The following is a 21,647-nucleotide window of genomic DNA, read 5'->3' as shown; positions in this document are numbered from 1 at the left end:
ACCGGTCTCGCCTGACATCTCAAGAGAGGACACGACGCCGCATGGAGAACCTCTGCCTGTACTGTGCTAGTACCGAACACTTCCTGAGGGATTGTCCTATCCGCCCTCCCCGCCTGGAAAGACGTACCCTGACTCCGCACAAAGGTGAGACAATCCTTGATGTCCACTCTGCTTCTCCACGTCTTACTGTGCCTGTGCGGATGTCTGCCTCTGCCTTCTCCTTCTCTTCTGTGGCCTTCTTGGACTCTGGATCTGCAGGAAATTTTATTTTGGCCTCTCTCGTCAACAGGTTCAACATCCCAGTGACCAGTCTCACCAGACCCCTTTACATCAATTGTATAAACAATGAAAGATTGGACTGTTCCATACGTTTCCGCACGGAGCCCCTTCTAATGAGCATCGGATCTCATCACGAGAGGATTGAACTTTTGGTCCTCCCCAATTGCACCTCGGAAATTCTCCTTGGACTTCCCTGGCTTCAACTTCATTCCCCAACCCTGGATTGGTCCACTGGGGAGATCAAGAGTTGGGGGCCCTCTTGTTCCAAGGACTGTCTAAAACCGGTTCCCAGTAACCCTTGCCGTAACTCTGTGCTTCCTCCAGTAACCGGTCTCCCTAAGGCCTATATGGACTTCGCGGATGTTTTCTGCAAAAAACAAGCGGAGACTCTACCTCCTCACAGGCCTTATGATTGTCCTATCGACCTCCTCCCGGGCACTACTCCACCCCGGGGCAGAATTTATCCTCTCTCTGTCCCAGAGACTCTTGCCATGTCTGAATACGTCCAGGAGAATCTAAAAAAGGGCTTTATCCGTAAATCCTCCTCTCCTGCCGGAGCCGGATTTTTCTTTGTGTCCAAAAAAGATGGCTCTCTACGTCCTTGCATTGACTACCGCGGACTTAATAAAATCACGGTTAAGAACCGCTACCCCTTACCCCTCATCTCTGAACTCTTTGATCGCCTCCAAGGTGCCCACATCTTTACTAAATTGGACTTAAGAGGCGCCTATAACCTCATCCGCATCAGAGAGGGGGATGAGTGGAAAACAGCATTTAACACCAGAGATGGACACTTTGAGTATCTGGTCATGCCCTTTGGCCTGTGCAACGCCCCTGCTGTCTTCCAAGACTTTGTTAATGAAATTTTTCGTGATCTGTTATACTCCTGTGTTGTTGTATATCTTGATGATATCCTAATTTTTTCGGCCAATCTAGAAGAACACCGCCAGCATGTCCGTATGGTTCTTCAGAGACTTCGTGACAATCAACTCTATGCTAAAATTGAGAAATGTCTGTTTGAATGCCAATCTCTTCCTTTTCTAGGATACTTGGTCTCTGGCCAGGGACTACAAATGGATCCAGATAAACTCTCTGCCGTCTTAGATTGGCCACGCCCCTCCGGACTCCGTGCCATCCAACGTTTTTTGGGCTTCGCCAATTATTACAGGCAATTTATTCCACATTTTTCTACCATTGTGGCTCCTATTGTGGCTTTAACCAAAAAAAATGCCGATCCCAAGTCTTGGCCTCCTCAAGCGGAAGACGCCTTTAAACGACTCAAGTCCGCCTTCTCTTCGGCTCCCGTGCTCTCCAGACCTGACCCATCTAAACCCTTCCTATTGGAGGTTGATGCCTCCTCAGTGGGAGCTGGAGCTGTCCTTCTACAAAAAAACTCTTCCGGGCATGCTGTTACTTGTGGCTTTTTTTCTAGGACCTTCTCTCCGGCGGAGAGGAACTACTCCATCGGGGATCGAGAGCTTCTAGCCATTAAATTAGCACTTGAGGAATGGAGGCATCTGCTGGAGGGATCAAGATTTCCAGTTATTATTTACACCGATCACAAGAACCTCTCATACCTCGAGTCTGCCCAACGGCTGAATCCTCGTCAGGCCAGGTGGTCTCTGTTCTTTGCCCGATTTAATTTTGAAATTCACTTTCGGCCTGCTGATAAGAACATTAGGGCCGATGCTCTCTCTCGTTCCTCAGATGCTTCTGAAATTGAACTCTCTCCTCAACACATCATTCCTCCTGACTGCCTGATTTCCACTTCTCCAGCCTCCATCAGGCAAACTCCACCAGGAAAGACCTTTGTTTCTCCACGCCAACGCCTCGGAATCCTCAAATGGGGTCACTCCTCCCATCTCGCAGGTCATGCGGGCATCAAGAAATCTGTGCAACTCATCTCTCGCTTCTATTGGTGGCCGACTCTAGAGACTGATGTGGTGGACTTTGTGCGAGCCTGCACTATCTGTGCCCGGGATAAGACTCCTCGCCAGAAGCCCGCTGGTTTTCTTCTTCCTCTGCCTGTTCCCGAACAACCTTGGTCTCTGATTGGTATGGATTTTATTACTGACTTACCCCCATCCCATGGCAACACTATTATTTGGGTGGTCGTTGATCGATTCTCCAAAATGGCACATTTCATCCCTCTTCCTGGTCTTCCTTCAGCGCCTCAGTTGGCTAAACAATTTTTTGTACACATTTTTCGTCTTCACGGGTTGCCTACGCAGATCGTCTCGGATAGAGGCGTCCAATTTGTGTCTAAATTCTGGAGGGCTCTCTGTAAACAACTCAAGATTAAATTAAATTTTTCTTCTGCATACCATCCTCAATCCAATGGACAAGTAGAAAGAATTAACCAGATCTTGGGTGACTATTTACGACATTTTGTTTCCTCCCGCCAGGATGACTGGGCAGATCTTCTACCTTGGGCCGAATTCTCGTATAATTTCAGAATCTCTGAATCTTCCTCCAATCCCCGTTTTTCGTGGTGTACGGCCGTCACCCTCTTCCCCCCCTCCCTACCCCCTTGCCCTCTGGTCTGCCCGCTGTGGATGAAATTTCTCGTGATCTCTCCATCATATGGAGAGAGACCCAAAATTCTCTCTTACAGGCTTCTTCACGCATGAAGAGATTCGCAGATAAGAAAAGAAGAGCTCCTCCCATTTTTTCCCCTGGAGACAAGGTATGGCTCTCCGCCAAATATGTCCGCTTCCGTGTCCCTAGCTATAAGTTGGGACCACGCTATCTTGGTCCTTTCAAGATTTTGCGCCAGATTAATCCTGTCTCTTACAAACTTCTTCTTCCTCCTTCTCTTCGTATTCCTAATGCCTTTCATGTTTCTCTTCTTAAACCACTTATCATTAACCGTTTTTCTCCCAAATCTGTTTCCCCCACTCCTGTCTCCGGCTCCTCGGACATCTTCTCCGTCAGAGAAATTTTAGCATCAAAAAAGGTCAGAGGGAAAACCTTCTTTTTAGTGGATTGGGAGGGTTGTGGTCCAGAAGAGAGGTCCTGGGAACCTGAGGACAATATCCTGGACAAAAGTCTGGTCCTCAGGTTCTCAGGCTCCAAGAAGAGGGGGAGACCCAAGGGGGGGGGTACTGTTACGCCGAGCGCTCCGGGTCCCCGCTCCTCCCCGGAGCGCTCGCTACACTCCTCTCACTGCAGCGCTCCGGTCGGTTCCACGGACCCGGGGCGCTGCGATACCGCCTCTGGCCGGGATGCGATTCGCGATGCGGGTAGCGCCCGCTCGCGATGCGCACCCCGGCTCCCGTACCTGACTCGCTCTCCGTCAGTTCTGTCCCGGCGCGCGCGGCCCCGCTCCCTAGGGCGCGCGCGCGCCGGGTCTTTGCGATTTAAAGGGCCACTGCGCCGCTGATTGGCGCAGTGGTTCCAATTAGTGTTTACACCTGTGCACTTCCCTATATCACCTCACTTCCCCTTCACTCCCTCGCCGGATCTTGTTGCCTTAGTGCCAGTGAAAGCGTTTCCTTGTGTGTTCCTAGCCTGTGTTCCAGACCTCCTGCCGCTGCCCCTGACTACGATCCTTGCTGCCTGCCCCGACCTTCTGCTACGTCCGACCTTGCTTCTGTCTACTCCCTTGTACCGCGCCTATCTTCAGCAGCCAGAGAGGTTGAGCCGTTGCTAGGGGATACGACCTGGTCACTACCGCCGCAGCAAGACCATCCCGCTTTGCGGCGGGCTCTGGTGAAAACCAGTAGTGACTTAGAACCGATCCTCTAGCACGGTCCACGCCAATCCCTCTCTGGCACAGAGGATCCACTACCTGCCAGCCGGCATCGTGACAGGAGGCAGTTAGTGGAGTGCTGTACAGAGTGAGCAGCCGTGGAGTCTGAGTCAAAGCTCTGCAAGTGAGCAACAATACTACCTGCAGGTGTTCCGCCATCCAGGAAAAGCCCTAAGTTGTGGGGAGAAGAAGCAAAAGTGCCAACAGGGGCCCCCGTTGCACAAGTCAGAATTCAGAGCAGAAAGCCTCAGGCAGCTCCGGTCTGAAAAATCAAAAGTCCAAGGGTGGCGGTAACCAAATTCCGTGGATACACTGTTGTGAGTCTCAAGTCAGTTGTCTCAAGTCTAACATCTAAAGTCTCCAGTAATTAAGTCCAGTCAAGTCAAGCTACATAAAAGTGGAGTATACTACAAGTCCCAGTGTGCAAAGCCATTTCACTAGTGACTACCTCTACAACTCTCTGTCCTACCCTGCTGTTTAAAGACTGTATTGCTATAGTTATAACACCTGACTCCGGCCCCCTTTAGTTAGTAGTAGCAGTCCCCTTTAGGTAGTAGTAGTAGCATCCCCCTTTAGGCAGTAGTAGCATTGGCAGCCCATTTACACAGTAGCAGTAGCCCCCTTTAGTTAGTAGTAGCAGCAACAACCTCCTTTAGGTAGTAGCCACAGCAGGCCCTTATAGGTAGTAGTAGCATCAGTCCCCTTTAGGCAGTAGTAGCAGCCCATTTTAACCCCTTCTCTCTATAGGACGTATGCATACGTCCCAGCACCCGACATGTTCACGCGCTGGGACCTATGCATACATCCTGATGATCTCCTGCTCTGCTGCATGCAGCTCAGGAGATCAGCGGCAGGACCCAGCTGTCAATCACAGCCGGAGACCCATCGCAGATGCCGGGCAGGTGATCGTGCTGGTCCTGGCAGCATTAACCCCATAGATGCTGTGATCTATCCTGATCACGGAATCTATGGTATTGACAGGGGGAGGGTGCTCCTTCTGTTCCCAAACAGTGGAGCCGTGATATGATCGCGGGTCGTCAATGGTTGCTATGGCAGCAGGAGGTCAGATGATGTCTGCCTGCTGTGGAAGCCTTTAAGATCCAGCCACAGGCTGGATCGCACAGGCTGTAGTGTGTGCAGCGCATCAGGTAGTACTGTACTGCAGGACAAATGTATTGCAGCATAGTATAACCTGTAAAAAAGTGAAAAAAAAATTATAAAAATAAAAAGGTTCTTCAGTAAGCATATGAAGTGTAAAAAACTAAAAATAAATGCCCCTTTCCCAATAAAAGCCGTGTATTATCATAATAAACAAACAAACCACAAACCATATACAGTGGTCCCTCAACATACGATGGTAATCCGTTCCAAATGAACCATCGTTTGTTGAAACCATCGCATGTTGAGTAAAGAATAGGAAGTTGTACTCACCTGTCCCCGCCCCTCCGGACCGTCACCGCTCGTCACCGCTACCCTGGATGTCGCCCTCCATCGCTGTCGCCGCGTCCCCGGGATGTCCCCGCTGCTCCAGAACGTCTCTGCTGCCCGGGATCATGTGCGGCGACGTGATGACGATGATGGAAAACACCGGGGATGGAGGGGACAAGTAGGAGACCATCAACGGAGCACATGGGGCACCGTAAACGGCTATCCGGCGGCAGCTGAAGCAGTCTGTGTTCCCGGATAGCCGTTTATGCAATAGCCCCGACATACAAAAGCATCATATGTTGATGCTGCCTTCAACGTGCGATGGCCTCTGAGAGGCCATCGCATGTTGAAATTATCGTATGTCAGGGTCTTCGTAGGTCGGGGGGTCACTGTACAATTTAGGTATTGCCACATCCGTAATAACGTGTACTCTAAAGCTATAATGTAAATTCCGCACAGTGAACGCTGTAAAAAAAAAAGCTCAAAATTCACCAACTTTGGTACAAATAGCGAAATAAAAAAGATCAAAAGGTAGTATGTATCACAAAATGATACCAATAAAAAGTATAGCTTGTCCCGCAAAAAATAAGCCCTCATTCAATGGCGTTGGAAGAAAAATAAAAAAGTTACGGCTGTTGGAAAATGATAACACAAAAAAGGGAAAAAAAAGGCAACCCCATTTAAGTATCTATAGCAGCCCCCTTTAGCTAGTAAAAGCATCAGCCCCCTTAAGGTAGTAAAAGCATCAGCCCCCTTTAGGTGGTAGTAATAGTAACAGCAGCCCCCTTTAAGTGGTAGCAACAGTACTAGAAGCCCCCTTTAGGCAGTAGTAGTAGTGGCAGTCCTTGTGACAAGAAAACAAACAAACAAACAAAGATAATGAAATCTTGTCTATAAAAAGAGGAAAGTTGACAACCTAAAAACCACCAACTTGATGGAGCCAAACCAGAAGGCTTTACTGAGAGTAGAAAATGTCCGACTGATCTTGTTGCTTTCTTTGAGAGAGCGCGTGCCATTTGTATGGGAGAACCGAAGGTACAGCACTTGAACATCTCTGGAGCTCCTATACAAATGAATAGTGCGTGTGTCGTCAACAGCACACACTCTCTTAGAGCCAAGGTAACATTCTAAAAGATCGCAGGGGATCCCAGAGGTTGGATGTCCTGTGATCAGATACTTGTCCTGTGAATAGAGGATAATATCATTTTCCTTGGACAACCCTTTTAGTATGCTTGTAAGGGACATAGGAGAAGGTTTGCTAGGTAAGGTTTGACTGTTTGCCGATGAGAGAAAAGTTTGCAAAAGGGTTGCCGTTCATAGAGGTGTGTGTAATAGTAGTGATTTCTGACAGCCTCAAAATGAGTCACCCCTGCAGCCAGGTAGTAAGGGTGATGAAGGATTGGTGACAAAACATGTGTCGAGGTGGTGGTGGGGTGCATCTCATCTATCCCCAGTATGTCCTAGTCAGGTAAATATCTCTTTTTTTATTGGTGCTTTATTAATGTGTGGTAATGGTGGGGTGTGTGGTGCAGGGCAGATGTTGTTAGATGGTATTAACCCCTTGTGTTCGTGCCCCGGGCGTGTTTAAGCCTTAACCACACAAAGGTATACTGCTGGATCCTGGGCTAGGCACGGGGGCAATGAAGACACCTGTCAGGATCCGGGTACTGTGAGGATACTGGTGGTGGATCCTCTGTGTCAGTGAGGGATTGGCGTGGACCGTACCGGTGGACCGGTTCTACGCTGCTACTGGTATTCACCAGAGCCCGCCGCAAAGTGGGATGGTCTTGCTGCGGCAGTAGCAACCAGGTCGTATCCACCGGTAACGGCTCAACCTCGCTGACTGCTGAGAAGGCGTGGGACAGAAGGACTAGACAGAGGCGAGGTCAGACGTAGCAGAAGGTCAGGGCAGGCGGCAAGGTTCGTAGTCAATGGTAACGGCAGAAGGTCTGGAAACACAGGTAAGGCAATCACAGGAAAGGCTTTCACTAGGCACAAGGGCAACAAGATCTGGCAATGCTGAGAAGGGGAAGTGAGGTATAAAGGCGTGGAGCAGGTGGGAGCTAATTACACTGATTGGGCCAGGCACCAATTAGTGGTGCACTGGCCCTTTAAATCTTAGAGAGCTGGTGCCCGCGCACCCTAGAGAGCAGAGTCGCGCGCGCCAGGACGTGACAGCCTGGGACCGGGACAGGTAAGTGGATTGGGATGCGATCCGCTAGCGGGCACGTCCTGCTATGCGAATCGCATCCCCGTCGGCAGTGTCAGTGCAGCGCTCCCGGTCAGGGGGTCTGACCGGGGCGCTGCAGAGAGGAGAACGCCGCGAGCGCTCCTGGGAGGAGCAGGGACCCGGAGCGCTCGGCGTAACAACACCAATGCCAAGTTACGGACAACGGTAGCTTTACTGAGGGTAGATAGATGTTGCAGTCAATGCAGTACAGCCGGGGCCCAAGGAGGTCACCAGTGACACAGAGACTTTGCAGGTTTGCTTTGACTTGTAGTAGACAGGAGAATTTAGTGCAGGCCACGCCGAATAGACAACAGACTTGACTTGACTGTCTGGACTGTGACTTTAACTTACTTTGCACTTGACTTGAGGCTGCAGGACTTGAATTGAGACTGCAGGACTTGAATTGAGACTGCAGGACTTGACTTGTAGCTGCAGGACTTGACTTAAGGCCTCCAATGTTCTGGACACACACACTAAGATGGCTTGACTGCACTGGAGCTCAGGAACAAGAGAGAGAAGCTAGCTCCACCCAGGGTTTATATGAGGGAGACTAGCAGGGAGCCCATAGGTCCCTTTGGGGTAAGCTGGTCACTAGTACCTCCTGGGATACAATCACATGGTACATTTATTAAAGTCAAAACACACAATAAAATGCTTAACATATTTACATGGAGGAAAACAACTACATGGGGCCTTGGGGACACTGAGGGACACTGCCTGACAGGGCAGGAGAGTACTGGGCCACCACAAATGAATAAAGATTAGTGCTTTCTATATTATACCTGTATCCTGGGGACTATTGTGATACTGTCGAGTTAGGTAGATGCCCCCCACTTTTCTTTGAGGTTTTAAGGGTGGGTATTTTTTTTAGTGTGGGTGGGTTCCTTCTTGTGTGTCATGGTTTCTAATAAAGTAAAAAAAAATTAATATTGAATACGTAGTGTAGCGTCAGTCTTTGTAGGTTGTGTAGTTTGTGGCTGATACATGGACTGTGCAACTGCAAGATTGTTTTTTTTTTTTTAAGGTTTTGAGGCAGTATGGTTAACTAATAGAATGATTGGCTGCATAACTAGAGGTATAACAAGTAGAAAGAGGGAAATTGTGATCTCACTGTATGGAGCTCTAGTGAGATCACATCTAAAATTCCATGTTGAGTTCTGGAGGCCTCACCTCCAAAAAGATAATGATGAAATAGAATGGGTTAAAACCCTAATGTCATTTAAAACAACTTTTGACAAGTTGGTCAGACATGTCATTGTTGATCGCACCAGGTCTGACTCCTTAAACCTGCTATACCTGTGAGTGCTGGGGAAGTTAGTGGCATTGCGCCCCACTCACTGGGCGGCTGACCTGCAGATCTGACCTTTTCTCTGCATAGACTTTATGCATAGAAAAGGTCGGATTTGCTGACCGACTGGGGAGTGTAGCGCAATGTCGCCTGCTTCCCCGGCTTTATATCTATTCTAAGACAATAATAAAAGGGAACTTGTAGGATCCCATTCCCTTTGCAGGGCTCTGACCCCCATAATAATGTACAAAAAAATGACAATAAAAAAAAATAGAAACAGATTAGAAAAAGAACATTTTTCTGCATTTGACTACTTTATACATTTACTACATACAGTTTCATCTTGTGTAACATTATTTGGTTTTTCATGTGTGTTTTAGGAGGAGAAAACTCGAACTGTACAAGAACTCTTCAAAGTGCTTGTTGTCACCCTTCTTAAAAAAGCTGCCATGTTAGTTGTTGATGCACTTCTTGGCAGGGGATGCTGTAGAATGTCTTGCAGTGCCTGACTAGGGGATATTATAGCTGCTATGACCCCCACCAGATCATCTATCATTTAACACCTTTAACTTAATTTTAGCTTATTCCCTCCCATAAATGACATAAGACATGTGTTGGTTAAACAAAGGCCACAGCAGCCCATTTATTAAATAACATAAATAATCAATTACAACATTGTAAACCGATGTATGAACGTCATACATAACAATATAACCTGTCCTAACATTAGGATGTCTATTAGCGCAGGAGAAGAACCTGGGGGGCACCGTTACCAGACCACAGGTGATGGGATCTTCACTTGCTCCTAGCCGTAGCTCACCTGCACAGGAGCACCATTTTGTGAAGCCCACCAACCTGAATTCCACCTTCTGGCTGGGAACCGCTCCCAGCCCACCTCCACACCATCCAACATACCATGCCCATCCACTGGTGCCTCCCCAGATTCCTCTCCTGACCCCGCCACAACGGAGACAAGTGACCCCTTACTTGTCCCCGTTCCTCCACAGCCTCAATGCCCTCTCCACCGTCTCCTTCAACTCAAGAAGCCACAAATCCATACCCATCCCATTAAGATGAATACCATCCGAGGCCACAAAATCCGCACCCCCTTCCTCCAAATCCCGGTGCCGCGCCACCAAACCACCATTCCTGGCCACGAACTTACTCACCGCCTTATTCACCTTAATCCTCGCCTTGTTGATCGCTACCAACGACCGAGCCTGCCTCCATTTCTGCCTGGCAACCATCTCGGACCACACCAGGACCAATTCCGGGAAAGAGGACCACAAACGCAACAGGTCCAGTTTAATGTCCCTGATCAAATCCCGAGACCTGCGCACACCCAAATCATTCCCACCTAAATGGACCACTAAGATATCTGGGGACCGGTCCAGCTGAACAAAGAATTGGACCCTGGACAACAGTTCTGACCACCTCATGCCCCCCTTTCCCAACCAGCGAACCTGGGCCACCGAACCGTCCAATCCCAACTGTCTGCCCGCCGGCCGAACCCCCGCCCTAACTGCCCCTCGCGTCACATATGAATGGCCGACAATCCAGACAAGCCCAGCCGCACCACCTGAAACGACAAAAGAAAAGAATACAGTACAACCCACAGGCGCAAACACACGCACATCACAACAAATGAGGACGAACGTACAGCCTATACCTCTCAGATTCCCACCTCCCAATTTGCTTAACCATTTCCGGTCCCAGGCCCCACCGAGACGCCTCGGTCGCCGCACCTATCCGGAAGGAATGAGAACTGTAGTCCTCTGCCACGAATCCCGCCGCGCGCAAACACTTACGGAAAACCCCCACAAACTGAAAACGAGACAGAAAACCCCCGTCAGCATGGACCAGCAACGGACCCACAATCCCCACCCACAAAGCCAAAAACGCGGAGTAACAAGCCACCGGGCACATCTCCGAACTCCCCAGGCGCGCCAAACACACCACCGCCCCCCGACCCATCTGATCCATCTTTGACCGCCGAACGCGGCACTGCAAAACCCCCTCCACCAAAACCACATCCGAAAAAAGAAGCCCCCCGGCCCGACAACGACTAGGAGACACCAACTCCGATATACGAAAAGCCCCGAAAAACGCCTACGCAAAAGCCAAACGGAACAAACATAGCTCATATACCGAAAAACACACCCCAGCCAATAAAGAACCCAAGCGCAACAACAACGAAAATGTCACCGGTTTGCGCAAATCCCTAGAACTAGCCCCCTTACGAAACCCCCGCACCGCCTGCCGCACCAAAAAAGACTTCGTCCCATCCGGCACTCCCCGGACCTTGAACCAAAAAGCCAGAGCCGCCATCCGGCGACCCAGACCCGACGGGGACACCCGCTCACAAAAAGCCCTGCCCACATAAAATAAAAGAGCCGCCTCCCATTCCGAAGGGGCGCCCGTAATGGAAAGCTGCCGAAGCAATAACTCCCAATCTGCCCACCACCGACTATAAGACTCCCACGTTGACCTGGTCACAGACCGTCCCACAAGGCCCATCGCCACAGCTAAACCAGCCTCCACAGCCACTCCGGACAAGGGATCCCCTGCTCCTCGGCCTCCGGTGCCAACTCCCGAAATCGGTCCCACTGCAAACGAGAGAGAGCATCAGCGACTGAGTTAACCACCCCCGGCACATGCAAAGCGACAACATGCGAATTAAGCTCCAAACCCCGTAGCACCAGGTGACGCAGCAGCGTAACAACCGGCGGAGAATTCGCCGTCTGATTATTGATAGCCTGTACCACCCCCATGTTATCGCAATGAAAGCAGACCCTCCTATTGCGAAACAAGTCCCCCCACACCTCCAGCGTCACCACAATCGGAAACAATTCAAGCAAAGCAGAGTTCCGCGTCAAACCCGCCACCCGCCAGACCTCCGGCCACTGACCCACACACCATTGACCCTGCAAATAGGCCCCAAAACCGCAACCGCCCGCCGCGTCGGTAAACAACTCCAAATCCCAATTAGAAACCGGGCAACCCATCACCACTGACCGACCGTTGTACCTGCCCAAAAAATCCTGCCAAACCCGCAAGTCCGCCCTCAAGTCTGTCGACAACCTGACATAGTGGGTAGGCCGCGAAACCCCCGCAGTAGCCGCCGCCAGCCGCCGGCAAAAAACCCTCCCCATAGGCATGATCCTGCAGGCGAAAGTGAGACGACCCAGTAGTGACTGGACCTCCCGCAACTGCAATTTCTTAACCCTGCATGCCCTATCGACCTCCTCTTTCAGCTCACTCAGCTTCTCATCCGGCAACCGACACTCCATCGCCGCGGTATCAATAAGGATCCCCAGAAACTTAACCGCCGTAGATGGGCCCTCCGTCTTGTCCGGCGCCAACGGGACGCCAAACCATGTTGCGACCCGCTCCATCTCCTGCAACAGCACCGCACAGACCCGAGACCCAGCCGGGCCCAAAAAAAAAAAAGTCATCCAAGTAGTGCAACACCGAGTCCAACTGGGACTCCCGCCGCACCACCCACTCTAAAAACGAACTAAACTTTTCAAAAAATGCACACGAGATAGAACAACCCATGGGCAAACAAAGGTCAACGAAAAAACTATCACCTAAACAACAACCCAACAAGTAAAAACTGTCAGGATGAACAGGCAGCAGGCGAAAAGCTGCCTCTATGTCAGTTTTCGCCAATAAAGCCCCCTGCCCAAAACGCCGCACCCACACCAACGCAGCGTCGAAAGAAGTGTACGACACCGCACACAAAACCGGGTCAATGCCGTCATTCACCGATCCCCCTTCAGGGTGGGAGAGATGGTGAATGAGACGAAACTTGCCAGGCTCCTTTTTGGGCACTAGGCCCAAAGGCGACACCCGCAATCCCTCAATAGGAGAGCCAGCAAAGGGACCAGCCATCCTCCCCAGCTCCACCTCGCGCAAAAGCTTTTCTTCCACCAGCTCCGGACGGGCCCGTGCAGAAACCAAATTCCGCACCAGCCCCCCCGAACCCACCGACCCGGAAAAAGGGATCCGAAAACCCTCCGCAAAACCCAAGCGCAACAGCTCCGCCGCCTCCCTATTTGGGTAAAGTGCAAGGAAAGGCAACATCCTTTCCACTTGTACCGGCGTCACCCCTCTTCTGGTCAGCCTCTCCCGGCTTACCCTTCCCCCGCCGGAAACAGCGTGACAAACCGTGTCCCCCTCCCCCGCAACCGGAACAATCGTGCTTGAACCGGCAATCCGCCCCGAACTTGCAGCTCCCTTCGTTGAACTGCCAACAAACCCCACGCCCGGCCCCCCCGGACCGCCCTGACCCCAAACCCGAACCCCCGACACCGTCCCGAAAGGACTGCGGCCCAGTCCCGCTACGAGGAGCCGCCATCAGCCGCATCCACAAACCGATATCCTTATGCTCCCAACGCAGATCCGGACGCACCGCCATGCGTTGCCGGAACTGCTCGTCGTACCGAAGCCACGCCGAGCCCCCATAAATCCGATACGCCTCCCCCACCGCATCCATGTAGCAGAAGAGACCGGAACAGGACTCCGGCGCCCTCTCACCCACCACGCTAGCCAAAATGGCGAAGGCCTGAAGCCAATTGGAGAACGTCCGCGGTATCAGCCGATACCGCCGACGCTCCTCCTCCTCCACCTTTTCCAACCGCTTAGACTCGTCCGGCCGGACCCTGTCCAAGTTGAACTTATCCAGCGGCAGGAGCGAAAAAATTCGACATACTCCCGCTTCAAAATTTTTTCCCGGACCTCCGCCTTGAGATGAGCGCCCAATGGGCCCTCAAAACAAACATAAATCTCCCCCCTAGCCGCATCCGCGAGCCGGACCCCTCCCCCAGAGCCTGACGCCGCCACTACCGGGGCCCCCACCGACGAGCCAGTCCCCCCAACCGGACCCGACACCCCAGCACCCCCCCCAGCCTGCTGCACCCCCCCAGCCCCCCAAACAGGTACCGGAGACACCTGGGAACCCCCCTCCCCCAGACCACTCCCCCGCAGTAAAGCATGCAAGCCATTAAAAAACAATTGTAAATCGCCGAACCCCCCCCAAAACCCCCCAGACTGGAGACAGTGGTAGACTCACCCGACCTCACCGGCTTGGAACCAGCGGCCGTAACTCCAGCAGAAGGGCGACTCCGGACATCACGGGTGACAGACACATCGTCCAAGGAAAGGACCAGGGGGACCCCGTCCGACGACTCCGCAGCGGCAGAATTCGCCCCACCAGCGGCTTGGACGGACAGTGGCGGCGACCGAACCCCGCTGACGCCAACACCCGCTACAACCCCGGAGGGGAGCAGGGGACAAGACAGCGGGTCCAAGGTCTCTGTAGATTCTCCAGCCAGCAGCAGCAGATCATCCTCACTGACCTCACTGAGAGCAGCCTCGATCTCGTCTCCTCCCAGAAGCACCGCCCCCCTGCCGGCAGCAGCAGCAGCAGGGGACACTGCAGAACCAGCCCTCCTGCTCCCCCTGGAAGAGGAAGCAGAGGGCGCAACATGAATCACGGCCCGGGTAGCAACCAGGCCTGCAGGAGACTGCCCCCCCGACTGAGGGGCAGAGGAAATAGCAGCTCCGGATCTCCGCCGGGCCCGCCCTCCAGAGCGGGCCGCACCACGCGCCGGTCCCTCACTGAAGCCCTGGGACACGCCGACAGCACGCCCCGCACCGCTCCTCACAACAGGCCGACCGAGGGGTGCCTGCCCGGACCGCCCCCCGCCCGACGCTCCGGACCCACGGCAGGAAGCGGCCGGAGAAGGACTCACCCGTCGGCGCCTGGGAATAGGGGAAGCTGCAGGTGACAGGCGCTCCGGCGGGCGAGAGCGCCGGCTGCTAGAACGGGGCCCGGACTCCCCCGCCGAAAGCACCGGAGAGGCGTGAGGGATGGGAGCGCGTCCTCCAGCCACTGGGAGCCGCACCAGAGAACCTCATCCCGCACGCGCCGCAGAATCGCCTCCATGTCTGCCATGGCACAGGTAGGGACACTTCTTCAGCCACGCAGATTGTGGCCCCCGCACAAATGCCCTCTCCTATATACCCTCCTTAACTCCTCCCTACTCCCTCACTAAAAGCCCGCGCTTCCCTAGCTCCCTCCTCTAAACTCCTCACATTTAACCCCTACCTTCCCGCATAATACCCCTGTCATGGGGCCCCTCCGTTCCCATTTTGTCCCCTCCAGGGCTTTCTTTCATCCTACTCCTGTTAGTATTACAGTGTGCATATTGATGCAACTACCAAGTTATTTGCAAGAAATCTATTTGCAAAGTTACAGTATCGCTACAATGTCTCCTACACCAGCGGCCTGCAGCGGTTAACCATTACACATCCACTTAGACCCCCATGTGCTTCAGGTTTATGAGAGGAATATGATTTTCAGTGTCTAAAACTGTACCGTCATGTACCTATTAAGACCGGGCTTATATTTTAAAAGGTCTCATGCAATAATTCAGTTGTTAGGTCTCTGAAAAATGACGATATTTGCAGATATTGTTTACTTACCTGACTTTTATTTCTTTATATTATGCGTCTAGTTTTATGTTTGGAACAAAACTGGACTTTTCTGTTTAAAACCAAAATGAAAAGGTTAACATATTACTTTACAGTCCTGTTTAATGTTTATGAAAACTTAATAAGAAATACTGTTGAAGGGTAGAGTCACATGGAATGGATCCCAAGCATATTTTACGCTGCGGATCCGCCAATGATGGACCCTACAGTATGCCTCCAGCTGTGCCTGCTCATAGTGGCAATCCGCCACTACAAGCAGATACACGGGGGTTATTTATCATTGTGTTCTATTCTTCTTTTTGGTCTACATCTGCGAATTCTGTTTATTTTTGTGCAAATTGTTTTTTTTTTTTACAAGTTCTAAAATCCGTCATTTTGACCTTTTGTTTGGTCTTGCTAGACCATTTTTTAAAGGACGGATGCAGTGGTCACAAATTTATTATCTGCGCGTTTTTAATTTTTCCGCAAATGTTTACGCAAATGGTGCAAAAACCGCCCAACCAGGTCTAAAAAAATTACTTCTCCTTTGGCGTTTTTGCAGGCGGTTTTAATTGTTTTTCTGGACTTTAGCGATCCAAAAAAGTGATGGAGATACCTTTTTTTTAATAAAATTTCGTAGGGTACCATTAAAAAAAAAATTATAAAAAAAATACAGTAGTGACGGAAAAAATTGTATTTAATGAAATGTTTCTTTTTTATAACTACATTTTTATAAATTTTTAAACAGGGATGAATTTATGTGTGCGGGCAGGGCACTAAAAAATGTAGCCGACAATAAAAAAAATGTAGTGTGTGTGTGTGTTTTTCACTTTTTTTTTAAAACATTTTTTAGGTAGTACTACTACTCCCAGCATGGAACACACTGTTCCATGATGGGAGTAGTAATACTTGTACTAATTGACAGATCGCCCCGGGTCCGTTGCGATCCTTCTGTATAATTTATAGATGCGTCCGGCCACTCTTCTATGGTCCACTGCACTGCCATATATATACACCTATTCATATTTCCTGCAGAGAGCTGTGATTGGCCAGATTGTGGGAAATATGAATATGTGTATATATACGGCAGTGCAGGGGACCAGAGAAGAGCGGCGCCCGCATTTACACATTATACAGGAGGATTACAGTGGGTGTCAGTAGTGCCATTTGCTGTGATCTTTCTGCTCCATGTTGGGAGTAGTAGTACTTGCAGTAAGGGACAGATCGCAGCAAGTATCACTCCTGACACCCACTGCGATCGTCCTATCTATTGCAGAGATGAGAGCTGCTCTCTACAGCGCTGGCATCTCTGCTCTGTACTCTGGCCAGTGATGTGAATAGTAGTTAAATAGATTTTTTCCCATCCCTACTGCATCTTTTTTTTTTTTATACCCAAAAATGCATTTTCCACTCAAATGCAAAAATGTAAGATGTAGGAAATTGGCGTTTTATTCTGGGGGGGGGGGGGGGGGGTTCAGTGAAAAAATACTGGGAAAAAAAAGTGGAATCCCAGCCTTAGAAGCAGGATAGACATGATCTAAAAGAGGTGTTGAAAATGATACAGGTGCAGATCTGCGCGAAATTTATCATGGTCACTGCGACAATATGATAAATTTGGAGCAGCATCACCAAAAAAAACAAAAACGCATCTAGACAAACCACAAAAAGGATCTAGCCAAGACCATTATTGATGAATCTCCCCCACAGCGTCATGCATGTCCCCGCGCGCTTGCGCAGTGTAGTCACACGCATCACGGCTGTTCTTGGCCTAGCTCAGGGAGCAGGGGGAGCGGCCGCGATGTTTGCAAGTACACTGTGCATGCGTGCTGCAACTAGTTGATTGCTGTGTGTCGTAGAGGGGGATTGCTGCTACAAGCAGGCACAGCTGGATGCACACTGTAGGGTCCATCATCAACGGATCCGCAGTGTAAAATACACAGCAGATTCCTTCCTTGTGACCATACCCGAAGACTGAAAAATGAAAGAAGCGATCTGATTGGTTGCTATGGGCCACTCAGCAACCTTTACTATGGACAGATTTTGATGGAGCTCCCCCTCTATCTGTAATAGACATGTGCAATTCAGTTTGGCACGAATGTCTAATTTACCGAATTTTACCATTTTCGGGCATTCAGACCGATCCGAATACACGAAAACATAATTTGAACATTCCCAAATAGCCACGATACTAAGAATAACAAAATAACGAATGCATTCGATAAATAACGAATGCATTCGTTATCGGTACACGAACGTAAAGAATACATTCTAATAACAAAGATAATAAAAAGGATACAGATACAGTTTGATTTTTTCGGATACATTCGGTATTCGGGTACATTCCGTAAATCTTTTTATTCTTTTTTGGACTTTAGCGATCCTAAAAAATTATGGAGAGGCCTTTTTTATTAAAATTTCGTAGGGTAGCATAAAAAAATCATAATAAAAAAGATACAGTAGTGATGGAAAAAATTGGATCTAACGAAATGTATCTTTTTTATTATGAAATGTTTATCAATTTTTAAACAGGGATCAATTTATGTGAGCGGGTAAAGCACTAAAAATCTAGCCGACAATAATAAAAATGTATTATGTGCGTGTTTGTCACTTTTTTTTAAACATTTTTTAGGTAGTACTACTACTCCCAGCATGGAACACACTCTTCCATGATGGGAGTAGTAGTTACCTGTACTAATTGACAGATCTCCGGGGTCCCTTGCGATCCTTTTGTATAGATGCAGCGGCTGCTCTTCTATGGTCCCCTGCACTCACTTATATATACACATATTCATATTTCCCGCAGAGCTGTGATGGTTCCAGCCAATCACAGCTCTCTGTGTGAGATAGGAATATGTGTATATAAACGGCCGTGCAGGGGACCATAGGAGAGCAGCCGCCGCATCCATACATTATACAGGAGCATCACAGCGGGTGTCAGGAGTGATACCCGCAGTGATCTTTCCTTTACTACAAGTACTACTACTCCCAACATGGAGTACACTCTGCTCCATGCTGGGAGCTGTAGTACCTGCTTTAATAGACAGATCGCAGCAGGTGTCAGAATTTACACTAGCTGCAATATGTCTATTAATGCAGGTACTACAGCTCCCAGCATGGAGCAGAGTGTGCTCCATGTTGGGAGTATTAGTACCTGCAGTAAGGGACAGATCCCAGCAGATGTCACTCCTCCTGACACCCGCTGCGATCGTCCTGATGTGAATGTCGGGATCAGTTGTTCTCAGGGCTACAGAGCCGGGAGAACAGCTGACGCTGAGCCGTAGGTATACATCGTATATCTACTCCCCAGCAAGAACTTACAGTGAGCCTGCAATGTGTATACAGTATACACATTGCTGGCTGACTTAACCCCTTGCTGAGCTGTGCGCTATGCGCAAGCCCAGCAAAGGAAGAGTTAACTTACACTGCTGGACAGTGTAGGTTAACCCTTTGAGCGGTATACACTATATACAGCTATCTATAGATAGCTGTATACAGTGTATACAGAAGAGGAAGTCCGCTTACTTCCCTCGAGTACCGGGCAGGTCCCTAGTGATGACGTCATTAGTTGGCGGAGCTACAGAAGGGAACAAGGCTAGTTAATCTGAAGCTCTGTTCACATTGTGAACAGACCCTTTTGGCAGTGTCTGCCCAGACAGGGAGACTCCAGCTGTTGCTAAACTACAACTCCCAGCATGCCCAGACAGCCAAAGGCTGTCTGGGCATGCTGGGAGTTGTAGTTTTGCACCAATTGGTGGCTCAATGTTTGGGTAGACATTGCATCATGGGTGCTCTCCCCAGCGGACAGCGCCAAAAATGTCATAACCATTTTTTTGTGTTTTTTTTTCTTCTCGTTTCAGATCCGTGTATTCAGAGGATTACTGCAGATTCGATGGATTACAACGGATTATTTTTTTTTCTTTTAATAAAATGGTTAACGAGGGCTGTGGGGGAGTGTTTTTTTAAATAAAATAATTTTTCCAATGTGTTGTGTTTTTTTTTTTTATTGAATTTTCAGGGTTAGTAGTGGAAGCTGTCTTATTGACTGAATCCATTACTAAGCCAGGGCTTAGTGCTAGCCCCAAAAACAGCTAGCGCTAACCCCCAATTATTACCCCGGTACCCAACGCCACAGGGGTGCTGGGAAGAGCCGGTACCAACAAGCCCGGAGCGTCAAAAATGGCGCTCCTGGGCCTAGGCGGTAACAGGCTGGCGTTATTTAGGCTGGGGAGGGCCAGTAACAATGGTCCTCGCCCACCCTGGTAACGTCAGGCTGTTGCTGTTTGGTTGATATTGTGCTGAGAATGAAAATACGGGGAACCCTATGCATTTTTTTATTTATTTATTTAAATAAAAAATTTTTTTAAAAAACGTATAGGTTTCCCCGTATTTTCATTCTAAAAAATTTTTTTATTTAAAAAAACACTCCCCCACAGCCCTCGTTAACCATTTTATTAAAAGAAGAAAAAAATAATCCGCCGTAATCCATCGAATCCACAGTAATCCTCTGCATACACGGATCTGAAACGAGAAGAAAAAAAACACAAAAAAATGGTTATGACATTTTTGGCGCTGTCCGCTGGGGAGAGCACCCATGATACAATGTCTACCCAAACAGGGAGCCACCAATTGGTGCAAAACTACGACTCCCAGCATGCCCAGACAGCCTTTGGCTGTCTGGGCATGCTGGGAGTTGTAGTTTAGCAACAGCTGGAGTCTCCCTGTCTGGGTAGACACTGCCAGAAGGGTCTGTTCACATTATACAAAATGGACAATGTGAACAGAGCTTCAGATTAACTAGCATTGTTCCCTTCTGTAGCTCCACCCACTAATGACATAATCACTAGGGGGCGGAGCTACACGGACCTGCCCGGTACTCGAGGAAAGTAAGCGGACTTCGTCTTCTGTATACACTGTATACAGATATCTATAGATAGCTGTATATAGTGTATACCGCCCAAAGGGTTAGCCTACACTGTCCAGCAGTGTAAGTTAACTCTTCCCTTGCTGGGCTTGCGCATAGCGCACAGCTCAGCAGGGGGTTAAGTGAGCCAGCAATGTGTATACTGTATACACATTGCAAGCTCACTGTAAGGTCTTGCTGGGCAGTAGATATACGATGTATACCTACAGCTCAGCGTCAGCTGTTCTCCCGGCTCTGTAGCCTTGAGAACAGCTGATCCCGACTTTCACATCAGGACGATTGCAGTGGGTGTCAGGAGAAGTGACATCCGCTGGGATCTGTCCCTTACTGCAGGTACTAATACTCCCAACATGGAGTACACTCTGCTCCATGCTGGGAGCTGAAGTACCTGCCTTAATAGACATTTCACAGCGAGTGTAAATTCTGACACTCGCTGCGATCTGTCTATTAATGCAGATACTACAGCTCCCAGCATGGAGCAGAGTGTACTCCATGGTGGGAGTAGTAGTACTTGTAGTAAAGGAAAGATCACTGCGGGTATCACTCCTGACACCCGATGTGATGCTCCTGTATAATGTATGGATGCAGCGGCCGCTCTCCTATGGTCCCCTGCACGGCCGTATATATACACATATTCCTATTTCTCACAGAGAGCTGTGATTGGCTGGAACCATCTGGCCAATCACAGCTCTGCGGGAAATATGAATATGTGTATATATACGTGAGCGCAGGGGACCATAGAAGAGCGGCCGCCGCATCTATACATTATACAAGAGGATCGCAAGGGATCCCTGCAATCTGTCAATTATCACAGGTAACTACTACTCCCATCATGGAAGAGTGTGTTCCATGCTGGGAGTAGTAGTACTACCTAAAAAATGTAAAAAAAAAGTGAAAAACACGCACACAATACATTTTTATTATTGTCGGGTACATTTTTAGTGCTTTACACGCTCACATAAATTGATCCCTGTTTAAAAATGAATAAACATTTCATAATAAAAAAAGATACATTTCGTTAGATACAATTTTTTCCATCACTACTGTATCTTTTTTATTATGATTTTTTTATGGTACCCTACGAAATTTTAATAAAAAAGGCATCTCCATAATTTTTTAGGATCGCTAAAGCCCAAAAAAGAATAAAAAGATTTACTGAATGTACCCGAATACCGAACGTATCCGAAAAAAAAAATCAACCCGAATACCGAATGTATCCGAAAAATCTAAACCGAAAATATTGCCGAACCGAAAAAATTTTCCAAAACGAAAA

At 49.2% G+C, this 21,647-nt stretch overlaps 1 protein-coding gene and 1 gene segment (V, D, J or C); both read right to left on the bottom strand.

Annotated features, from left to right (window-relative positions):
* Positions 1 to 21,647, bottom strand: part of LOC130282796 (immunoglobulin lambda-1 light chain-like) — a 271,573-nt gene that overhangs the window by 26,750 nt on the left and 223,176 nt on the right.
* The window catches only part of LOC130282791 (immunoglobulin lambda-1 light chain-like), a 108,449-nt gene that overhangs the window by 17,244 nt on the left and 69,558 nt on the right, over positions 1 to 21,647 (bottom strand). The gene's annotated exons all lie outside the window — the stretch shown is intronic.

This window comes from Hyla sarda, chromosome 1 (assembly GCF_029499605.1).
Source record: "Hyla sarda isolate aHylSar1 chromosome 1, aHylSar1.hap1, whole genome shotgun sequence".
Lineage (NCBI taxonomy): Eukaryota > Metazoa > Chordata > Amphibia > Anura > Hylidae > Hyla > Hyla sarda.
The sequence above is the reverse complement of the archived record's forward strand: the minus strand, read 5'-3'. Positions and strand labels throughout refer to the sequence as shown.